Source organism: Chinchilla lanigera, unplaced genomic scaffold (assembly GCF_000276665.1).
Source record: "Chinchilla lanigera isolate Chin_1 unplaced genomic scaffold, ChiLan1.0 scaffold00041, whole genome shotgun sequence".
Taxonomy (NCBI): domain Eukaryota; kingdom Metazoa; phylum Chordata; class Mammalia; order Rodentia; family Chinchillidae; genus Chinchilla; species Chinchilla lanigera.
In genome coordinates this window covers 7986095-7997497 of record NW_004955442.1, presented here as the reverse complement: position 1 = coordinate 7997497, position 11403 = coordinate 7986095, and the positions used below count along the sequence as shown (strand labels likewise).

The window sequence follows — 11403 nt, the reverse complement described above, 5'->3', positions numbered from 1 at the left end:
TAGGAATTAAACTTTAAAAAAATAGAAAATAAGAAGACACTTAAGTAAGATGCAACCCCAGACTTCCAGCTCACAAAGACAAAGCCAGGGGACAATGAGGTGGAGTAAGTCGAAAGCTGTCCACCTGGACTCTCTTAAGTGGTAACAGCAGAAGAAACAAAGCAGACAAATGAGGCTCTGGAAAAAAATCAAATCATAAATCATTTCTCACATAACTACAGAGATGATGACCATAATGAAAGACATAGTTGGTAATTCTAGAGAACATACAGATGAAAAAATAAAGAAGCTTAGGAAAATGATAGAAACCATGAATGCCCAACATAAGAAAGAAAGGAATCCATGAAATAGATTTAAACAGGTATCTAGGAGATTTAAAATTCTGTTGAAGCTGGGTATGGTGGCACACACCTGTAATTCCAGCACTTGGGAGGCTGAGGTAGGAGGATCGCTGACAGTTTGAGGCCAGCTTGGGCCAGAAAGTGAGCTCAAGGCCAACCTGAACACATAGCAAGACCCTGTCTCAAAAAGATAAAAAAAATTCTGTTGAAAGTATACACAGCAGAATGACCTAATATGAGGACAAAATCTCAGATATAGAAGACAAGATTGCAGTCAGCCATTGTGAAAAGAAAAAAATTTTAAAAACAGCAAGAGACTATGAAAATGGATCCAACAGCTGCCAGATAATGCACAGAAAAATAACAGAGTCAATGAAAAAGCAGGAGACAGCACAAATGACATTAAAAAACTTGTTCACAGCAGTAATGGCAGAAAACTTCCCAAGCATGGAAAAAGAATTTGACATACAGAAAATGAGTCATGTAGAACTCCAATTAGCCATGATAAAAAACATCTACACCAAGGCATATGATAGTCAAGATTCCAGAAAGTCAACACAAGAACAGAATATTAATAGATGCTAGAGAAAAGAAACAAATCACATGGGGAAAGCCCATACAAAATGGAAAATAATAGCCCACACAAATGATAAATAATACTCCATATAACAGGACCCAAGAAAAAAGCAAGGGTTGCTATTTTTTTGGCAGATGAAGTAGATTTCTAGACATTACTGATTAAGAGGTAAAGAAGGTCACTCCATCCTTAGAAAGGGAGCAATATAAGAGAGATAATAATCATAAATATATATGCAACAAATACCAGTGCTGCCAAGTGTATAAAACAAATATTAATGGATATTAAAAATCAAATAAGCACTAATGCAATTTTAATGGGGGACCTCAATATCCCACAGTCACAAATAGACAGATCTACTAGACAAAAAAAATCAACAAATACCAGAAATGAACAAAGTTTTTGAACAGATGGACTTAGTAGATATCTGCAGTGTTTCACCTCACAATATCAGAACACACATCCTTCTCAGCTGCAAACAGGATATTCTTCAAAATAGACCACATGCTAGCTCACAAAACATGCTTAACTAAATGCAAAGAAACTGAAATTATTCCATGCATACTATAGTGAATGAGATTGGAAATCAATGGCAAAAGGAACTAGAAAAACTTCTTAAATACATGGAAATTAAATAATACCCTCCCAAACAACCAGTGAGTCATAGAAGACATTAAACAGTTTCCAAACAATAATTCCAATTCAACAAGCTGGAACTTATGGGATGATATGAAAGAAGTCCTACAAGGGAAATTTATAGTGGTAAGTTCTCATATCAGAAAAGCAGAGTGAGCTCAAATAAACAACTTGATGTTGACCTTCAAGAGCCTAAAAAAAGAAGAACAAGTCAAGCCCAAAGCTCATACAAGGTAGGAAATTATAAAGATCAGAGCAGAAGTTAATGCAATGGAGACTATGAAAACTATACAAAGAATTAATGAATCAAAGATTTGGTTCTCTGAAGTAATAAAATTGACAAACCCTTCGGCAACCTTATCAAATAAAGGAAAGACTGAAATCCATGCAATCAGGAATTTTGTGAAATCACAACAAATCCTGTAGAAATTCAGAAGATCATCAATACTGACTTTGAGAGCATGTATTCTAATGGGATAGAAAACACAGAAGAAATGGACAGATTCCTAGATATATATGAATTACCAAAGCTGAACCAAGAAGATATAAATATTCTACATAAACAAATATCAGTCAATGAAATTGAAGATACAATTAAAAACCTACCAACAAAGAAAAGCTCAGGCCCTGATGCAGTCACTGCTAAATTCTACAAGAATTTTAGAGCAGATGTAAAGCCACTACTTCTCAAACTCTAATGAAACTGAAAAGGAAGCAATACTCTCAAATACATTCCTGGAAGCAAGTATTACCCTAATACCAAAACCAGAAAGGATCCAACCAAAAAAGAAAACTGTAAGCCAATCTCCTTAATTAACTAGATGCAAAATTTCTCAATAATATACTGGCAAACAGAATGAAGCAAATTATTAAGAAGATTATACACCATGACCACAAAGGACTCATGCCAGGGATGCAGGGATGGTTCAACATAAGCAAATCAATGTAATATAGCGCATCAATAGAACCAGCAACAAAAACCATAAGATCATCTCATAGATGCAGAAAAAACATTTAACACAGTGCAACACCCATTCATGATAAAAAAAAAAACTACAGAAAATTGGAACAGATAGTCTGTCTCAAAATGATAAGAACCATCCACAACAAACCAACAGCCAACATCATACTAAATGTACAAAAACTGCAATCTTTCTCTCTAAAATAAGGAATAAGAGAAGGATGTCCACTATTACCACCATTCAATTTATATACTTGTGGGAAGATCAACCATAGCAATTAGACCAGAGAAAGAAATAAAAGGAATAAAAATTAAAAAGGAAGGGCCAGGGATATAGTCAGCAGCACAAGTGCCTGCCGGGCAAGTGCAAAGCCCTGAGTTTGATTCCTGGTACTAAAAACAAAACAAAACAATAAGAAAAAAAGAAGTTAAATGATCATTATTTGTGGATGACACAATACTCTACATAGAGTATTGTGTATACAATACATCTACATAGAAGATGCCAAAACTTCACCAAAAGACTTCTAGATTTAGTGCCTGAATTCAGTAGCACAGCTGGATACAAAATCTGTTGGAGCTGATTAGACCCCTGAATACATGAGGGGGAATGGTGGGAAATAAAGAAAGACAAGACAATATTCAAGGTACAAGGGACTAAGAGGAGCCTGCCTCTAGTGGACAGGCACAACAGTCTCTGTGCTTGACCCACTTTTATTAGTAAGCGAGGAAGGGATAGTATATTTTAATGGAACAGCAACAGAAGTACATAGTGAAAAGCTGGGGCTGGGGATTTAGCTCAGCGACACAGCACCTGCCTGGCAAGTGCAAAGCTGTGAGTTCAATTCCAAGTACCGGAAAAAAAAAAACAAAAAACAAAACAAAAAAATAAGAAGTACATAGTACATTCCCTACACCTGGATGCCTGCAGTCTTTACACTGTCCTCAGCAGATTTAATCGTGCCTTAGGAGTGCTGTGGTTATAAGGTTGCTCTGCACAGCCAGGAAGCAGGCAGCCTTCCACATACTTCTCTGTTCCTAAAGCAAGGTCATACCAGCCTCGAAATCATGGGAGCCAAATCACACAGTCTGGTCCCCAGCATAGTAAAATACTACTTCATATTCCCTGGTCCCCAACAAAAGTGAATACTCAAAATTCAATGGCATTCCTATAAACAATTCACAAATCTGACAGAGAAATTAGGGAAATTAGGGAAACAACACTTTTCAGGATAGCATCCAGAAAAATGAAATATCTAGGAATCAACATAACAATCAAAGTAAAAGACATTTACATTGAAAACTACAGTACTCTGAAAAAGGAGATCAAACAGGATATCAGAGAAAATGGAGAGATATCCCTTGATCTTGGGTAAGAAAAACCAATATAGTGAAAATGGCTATACTTCCAAAATTGTGATACGGATTTAATACAATCTCAATCAAAATAACAATAGCAAGCCAGGCCTGGTGGCACCCACCTGTCATTCCAGCACTTGGGAAGCTGAGGCAGGAGGAGGTCACAGGTTCAAGGAAAGCCTGGGCTACATAGTGAGTTCAAAGCTAGCCTGATCTACACATAGTGAGACCATGCCTAAAAAAAAATAGCATACCTCACAGAACTAGGGAAAACTATCCTAAAATGTATTTGGAACCAGAAGAGACCTGTAATAGCAAAAGCAATTCTAGGCAATAGAGGCAAAGCAGGGGGCATCACAAGCTCTGATTAGAAATTATACTACAAAGCTACTGATAAAAACAGCATGGTACTGGCAAAAACAACAACAACAACAAAAACAGAAAAGAAAACAGACCCAAGGATCAATGGAATAGAAGATGTAGAGACATTTCCAAATGCACTTTATCTTTGATAAAGGAACCAAATATCTTCACTGGAAGAAACATAACTTCTTTAATATGTGATGCTGGAAAAATTGGTTTCACACATGCCAAAGATTAAAATGACCCATATCTTTTACTATGAACTATACTAAAATCAAAATGGATCAAAGGTCTAAATATTAAAACAGAAACACTAAATCTGCTGGTAGACTAGGTAGAAGTTCTGAAGACATAGGTTCAGGCAAAGATGTTATGAACAAAACCTCAGTTGCACAGGAAATATCACCATTCACAATTTGGATCTAATTTTTTTTTTTTTTTTTTTGGTCTTTTTGAGACAGGATCTCACTATGTAGTTTAGGGTGGCTTTGCGCTCACTTTGTAGCCCAGGCTGGTCTCGAACTTGCCTCAGCCTCCTGAGTGCTGGGATTACAGGTGTTCATCATTCATCTTATTATTTATTTGGGGGAATCCTAATTTTTTTGTAGTTCTTTTTGTTTGTTTTGTGCTGAGTGAGAGACAGGGTCTTGATATGTAGTTCAGGCTGTCTTCCAACTCACTATGTGGCTCAGGCTAGCCTTGACTATGTGGTAGCCATCCTGCCTTAGCCTCCAGAGTGCTGGGAGTACAGGCATCTGACACCACACCAAGCTTTTTGAATTCATTTTATTTATTTATTTATTTATTTTAGTTTTTTTTCCATTACCAGGAATCGAACTCACGACCTCACGCTTGCCAGGCAGGCACAGTGCCACTGAGCTAAATACCCAGCCCATTAATTCATTATATATCCTAGATAGTTCTCTGTCCAAGAAATGTTTGGCAAAAACTCTTTTTTCATTTTCTATTTTGTCACCTCGTTATGTTGTTTGCTGTGCTGTGAAGAGGCTTTTGGGTAGAATTTTATTTGTTGATTCTTTGTGTTATTTCTTGTGTAATTGCAGTTCTGTTTAGAAAGTCCTTGCCTACATTTATGTCTTCAAGAGTTTTATCTATTTTATCTTTGAATAGATTATAGTATTCCTGTTTTGATATTTAGGTCTTTGATTCATCTTGATTTTAGTTTAGTACAGTGATGTGGGTCTATATTCAATCTTTTGCATGTAAATAACCAGTTTCCCCAGCAAAATTTGTTAAAGAGGCTGTCTTTTCTCTGCCATATGATTTTTGGCCTTTTTGTCAAAGATCAGACAGCTGATCTTTGGGCCTGGGGTTGTTTCTGTACCCTCTGTTCTGATCTATTGATCTGTGTGTTTTTGTGCCACTACCATGCAATTTTTATCACTGTAGCTCTGTAATATAAATTGAAATTTGGGGTTTTGATGCTTTCTTCTTTATTTGTGTTGCCCAGGATTGCTTTTGCTCTTCTAGGTCTCTTTCAAATCCATATGAATTTTAGGATTTTTTTCCCTAGTTCTATGAAGAATGCTGTTCATATTTTGATTGGGAATGTTTTGGTAATATGGTCATTTTGACAATTTTGGTTCTGCCTATCCAGGAAGAGGGGCTATCTTTCCATTTTCTGATATCCACTTTGATCCCTTTTTCAGAATAGTGGTATTCATTATGGAGGGCTCTCACTTCCTTGGGAAAGTTAATTGGTATGGTTTTCCCAAGTTCCTTCTCATCAGGTTCATTGTTGGTGTAAAGGAACACTATTGATATTCATTTTGTATCCTGTTGGTTAGTTTGTGTTACGGTTGGTATTTAAACTGCCCACCAAAGAGCTTCATAGAACTAAATGCTTCCCTGCCAGCTGATGGGGCTTAAGAAACTGAGTAGATCGTGAGAGGTCTAACCTCTTCAAGTGGATTAGTCGAATGATGAATCCAACATAGGCCAATGTGCTTATTGGGAGGAGATCACAGGTGTGAGTGCCCATGCCAAGCTTGGGTTTCTTTACTAAATTAATTTTTTTTTTTTTTTTTGGTTTTTCTCCGGTACCGGGAACTGAACTCACGACCTTGCGCTTGCCAGGCAGGCGCTTTTGCCGCTGAGCTAAATCCCCAGCCCCCCAAATTAATTTTTGAAAGATATTCATTTTCTTTTCAATTAACAAGTAATAAATGTACATATTTATTTGGAACATGTTACAAGGCTCAATATTTCAGTCATGCATATAGTGTGTATAGATCTAATCAAAGTAAGTACTATTTTCATCTCTTTATCTTTTATTTTTTTCCCCACTTACTGGGGATAGAACCTAAGTTCCCCAAGTGCCTCTTGTTTCCTAAGCAGGTACATTACTACTGAGCTGTCCCAGCTTGCCAGCCCGTTTTTATATATATATTTTTTACTTGGAGGTGGGGCCTCACTAAATTGCCTAGGCTGGCCTCAAACTTCTAATCCTTGGCACATTTCCCTATCATTTCTTTATAGTGGAAGCCTATAAACTCCTTTCTTCCACTTCTTCATAATGTAAGGGTACACTTACAGAATAGCAGGCTTGTGGGCATATTATAGCAGAAGTTAGAAATCAATTAGAGGCCTATAAACCATAGGCTCCTGCTGCTTGTCATGTAGTTAGCTTGCTAAATTCAGCTAAGCCTTGATTATCTGGGTCTGTTATCCTTTAACAACGTGCCAGGTCAAACTGACTGTATCCAGCTTGTATTTTCCTTTAGTTAAAAGAATATGCAGGGGCTGGGGATTTAGCTCAGCGGCAAAAGTGCCTGCCTGGCACGCGCAAGGTCGTGAGTTCAGTTCCCGGTACCGGAGAAAAACCAAAAAAAAATAAAAAAAATAAAAGAATATGCATTATTCCAACTTGCTTCAAGGAAATCGTGCTTGGAGAAAGACTAGCCTAGTCAACGACATATTTAACTTTGCTTGCCCTGCACAAATACCCTCCCCTCATCTTCAGGATGTTCCTACACAATGGTAAACATTTCCTTTTTAAGTAAGTTTGCTAAAACTACCTTGCTTAATGCATATAATCAATCGTGTATTAACCTGCCATCAGCCCTGTGCTTCCTGCTTGCAAATTATATTTAAACCTCATACAAAGCTGACTTGGGGCTGATGATTTAAAAACTCAGTCTGCCTTCGGCCCACTGGTGTTAATAAAAGTTGCCCTCTAAACTCCTCGGTGCAGAGTCTTCCATTCGGTTTCTGCAACAATAAGACATGTAATAGGCATGGCTTAGTGCTTAACATTTGTATGGCCCTAGGTGAAATACCTAGCACCTGGAATGTGGGGGAGGCTGAGGGTTGTGAGTAATGGGACTTTTCTAATTTACAGTGGGACCTCACCTCTGTCAGGAGGGAGACTTTTTGGTTTTATATCGTCTTGGCTATGAGAAGAGCAGTCAACCACCAAGGAAGTGGAGTGTCAAACCACAATGTAAATATACGCTAGTCAGGCTTTGGGGATCCACTTATGTTTTGAGAACCCTTGGTGTGCATGTGATGGCCCCATGTAAGTAACACCTCACGCAGAACACCTGTAGTGGGCCCAATGATCCTTTCCAGAAAGTGGTAAGCTCAGAATGATTGTATTTCCTGTTTCCCTTCCCAGCTCTGCTGCCGTTTTTCCAGCTCCAGCTCAGATTTAAATAACTACCAACTCTATCACATGCACTATTATATACACAAAAAAGTAAAACACAATGTATGAATATAAGGGTAACGTTTTTGACCTACTCAATGATAAACATATTGGCACAGAATTTTTTGGGCTTGCATCTCCTCTCCTAGAACCATTGTGCAAACATAAGCACTGCACAGGGGAGTGGTTTGCCCACGGCAAAAGAGATGTTTCTCATGAATTTTAACAAAATAAAAAAAGTGTTGCTTCACTATCTTTACTTTTAATATACATCAGGCACCTCAGAATATTTGAAAATATGAGATATTTCCAAGAAAGTACTTAACACTGTCAACTATAAATACCAAAGAATAAAGTACACATGGAGAATAATGGTTTTAATGTGATGGTTTCTAAATTCAAGCCAGGTGCCAGTGCACCTACCTCTGTTCCCCAAGGCCTCTGTTCCAAGTCTTCTAAACCATAAACATGGTGGTGTGTCCTCCCCAGTGTTATTTCTAGAAGTGGCCTAATAATTCTATTTTTAAAAATTCACTTCCTTGCCAGGCGTGGTGGCTCATGCCGGTAATCCCAGCACTCGGGAGGCTGAGGCAGGATGATCACTGCGATTTTTGTAGTCCAGCCTGGGCTACAAAGTGAGCTCAAGGCCAGTGCGAACTTCACAACGAGACCCTGTCTCAGAAAGACAAAAAATAAAAATAAAAATAAAAATAAAAAAGGAAAATTCACTTCCAGGCTAGTTGTGGTGGTGATGCCTGTAATCCTAGCTACTCAAGAGGCTGAGGCATGAGAGCAAATTCAAGGCCAACCCAGGCAACGAGATCTTGTCTCAAAATAAAAATTGTTGGGGGTGTAGCTCAGTGGTAGACGATCCTTGGGTTGGATCCCCAGTACTGTACTGAAAAGAAAAAAAAGTTGGTTCCCAAAGACATTTGTTTTCTAGTTTTTATATTTCACTTATATTTTGTGGTGCTAGAGATAGAACCCAGAAACTCTCTCTTGCCGGGCAAGCGCTGTATTACTGAGCCTCATTCCAGCCCTTCTACCATTTAAAAAACAAAGTTTTTTATAAGTTGTATGATTTCCTGACTCTTCTTTATGTACAATCTCTTTATATCCACAAAGTCCACATATGACAACATTTTATTTTAAAAGGTGTGTAGGCAGGCGAAGGGCAGAGAGCAGCTTGTGTACACTGTATTCCTTCCAGAATGGCCCACTAAACCCTCCGCAGAGGTTCCCGGCATTTCCTCTTGGTTCAGCAGCCCGTATTCCACCATTTCTGCCTTCCAGTGTCAAGACCAACCATCCTAAGACCGTTAGCGGTTCTAACTGAAGTCTTAACTGTGGTTCTACGGCTGCTTATGTCGGATCAACGGAAGGCTTCTGTTTGCTGCAGATTCATCTCACCTAGACGCCAAGTCCATCCGCCCAGAAAGTAGTCCGTGAATCTGCAGCGGCCACTTTGCACCTGCGTAGTTGAGTAGCCGGACTTCGAGGTGTGACGCACTTCCGGCGGCCGCCATTGTTTGGGAGACCTCTGCAGCGTGAATTCTTGGTGGCACTGGTCTCCGTCTAACAGGTTTGGTGCAGCGGAGCCAAGACAAGTCAGTGGGTCTGGACTCGGGGGGGGGGGGGCGGTCCTGTGGCCCTTAGCTCCCAGGTGTAGGGAATTCCTTTCCTCCTCAGGACCTGCGTCGTCCAGTGGGCTGCAGCGATCCCAAGGCTTCGAACCTCCGCTGGTAGCGCCGCGCAAGTCTCGCTTCTTTCTGCACTCTTCTTGGCAACTCCGGCTCATTCTCTTTTTTTTTTTTTTTTTTTTTTTTTTAACTCAGCGACACTAACGACCGTGCTGGATTGCAAGCATCAGAGAACCTTGCGTTCCCGACCAACATTCACAAGTTGCTCAGAACCTCGCGATCTTAGTCACTGGCCCTGCAGAGGTAAGAGGGAAAACACGGTTTCGCAATCACGAAACCGCTTTGCTTACTCAAGCCCCACAACTTTTTGTTTTTAGTACTGGGGACTGAATCCAGGGTCTTGGCAGTGAGCTACATCTTCAACTAGTGTTAAAAAAATTTACTGAAGCATGGTCTCCTGAGTTCCCCAGTTTGATCTTGAATTTGGGATCCTCCTGTTTCTGCCTCCCAGAGTGCTGGTGTTAGAGGTGTGTGCCACCATGCCTGGCTCCTTTCAAATGTTTATTTTTACATAAAATCTTGCTGAATTATCCAGGCTGGCCTCAAACTTGTGGTCATCTTACTGCAGCTTCCTAAGGCTCGGATTACAGGTGTGGGCTATCAAGCCTGGCTGGTTTTGTCCTGTTTACTAGAGCAGTCAGTTTAACAGCAAGTATCCCATGAGATCAGAGTGTTTAAAACATTTTTTTTTCCTTTTTCTTTTTTTTTCTTTCACTGAGGCTGTATCTTGCTATATTGTCCAGGCTGGACTCAAACCATCCTGCCTCAGCCGCCTAAGTAGCTGAGATTACAGGCATGTGCAATTGTGCTTGGCTATACTCTTTTAATAAATATCCTCCCCCGTGTCCCAGGAGCTACTTTAGGTTTTTAAATACCTTTTAAAAGTCTGTCCTTTATTCCTGGACCAACTCCTTTAAGAGCAATTTCCTCTTTACCCACTGTTTGAAAATTAATAATAAAAAAAAAGATTTTTTTAAGACATTGTCATTATATACCGCAAGCTGGCTTCAGATTTTTGATCTTCTTGCTCAGCCTCCCCAGTGCTGGGATTTCGGGTTTGTGCCATGATACCCACACCAATCAAATTTTAATATACACATACTCCTTTTTCTTTTCATTGTAGTACTACGTATTGAACTTGGCCTTCACACTGCACTACCATCCACAACCTTTTTTATTAAAATGTTTTATTTTGAGACAGAGTCCCGAAATTGCAAGGGCTAGACCTCAATTTGTTAGTTTCCTGTTTCACTTTCAAAAAGTACTGGGATTACAGGCTTGGGCCACCAAGCCCTGCTACACATATCCTTTAACGCACATAACCTTTAACTCAGCACTTACTTCACTTACGGGTCTTTATAGAAAGAACAACACTAAACTGATTTCACTGCAACAAAGTTGGTACTAATAAAATTGGGGGAGTGCCTCATGTGTTTTTCAGTTGGGTATTGGTTAAATTACTGTATATCAGTACAATGGGACTTGATGTTTTTCTAAAAGAATAAAACTGCCACCACAGAAGGAACTTCATGATGATATACCATATCATGTTTTGATAAGTAGGAGTCATGTTATAATCAAAGTTGTAAATGTTTTGCACATACATCACATTTCATTTTAGTAAAAAAAATTCTTTTTTTTTTTTTTTTTTTTTGGTCTTTTTGAGACAGGGTCTCACAATTCAGTTCAGGCTACCCTTGAGCTCACTTTGTAGCCCAGGATGGCCTCAAGTTCACAATGATCCTCCTGCCTCAACCTCCCGAGTGCTTTCAAAACTCTTATCATTAAAATTCCTAATT

General features: G+C 39.1%; 1 pseudogene; it reads left to right on the top strand.

The window, feature by feature from the left end:
* The first annotated feature begins 8943 nt into the window (after positions 1-8943).
* The window catches only part of LOC102012478, a 9188-nt pseudogene continuing 6728 nt past the window's right edge, over positions 8944-11403 (top strand).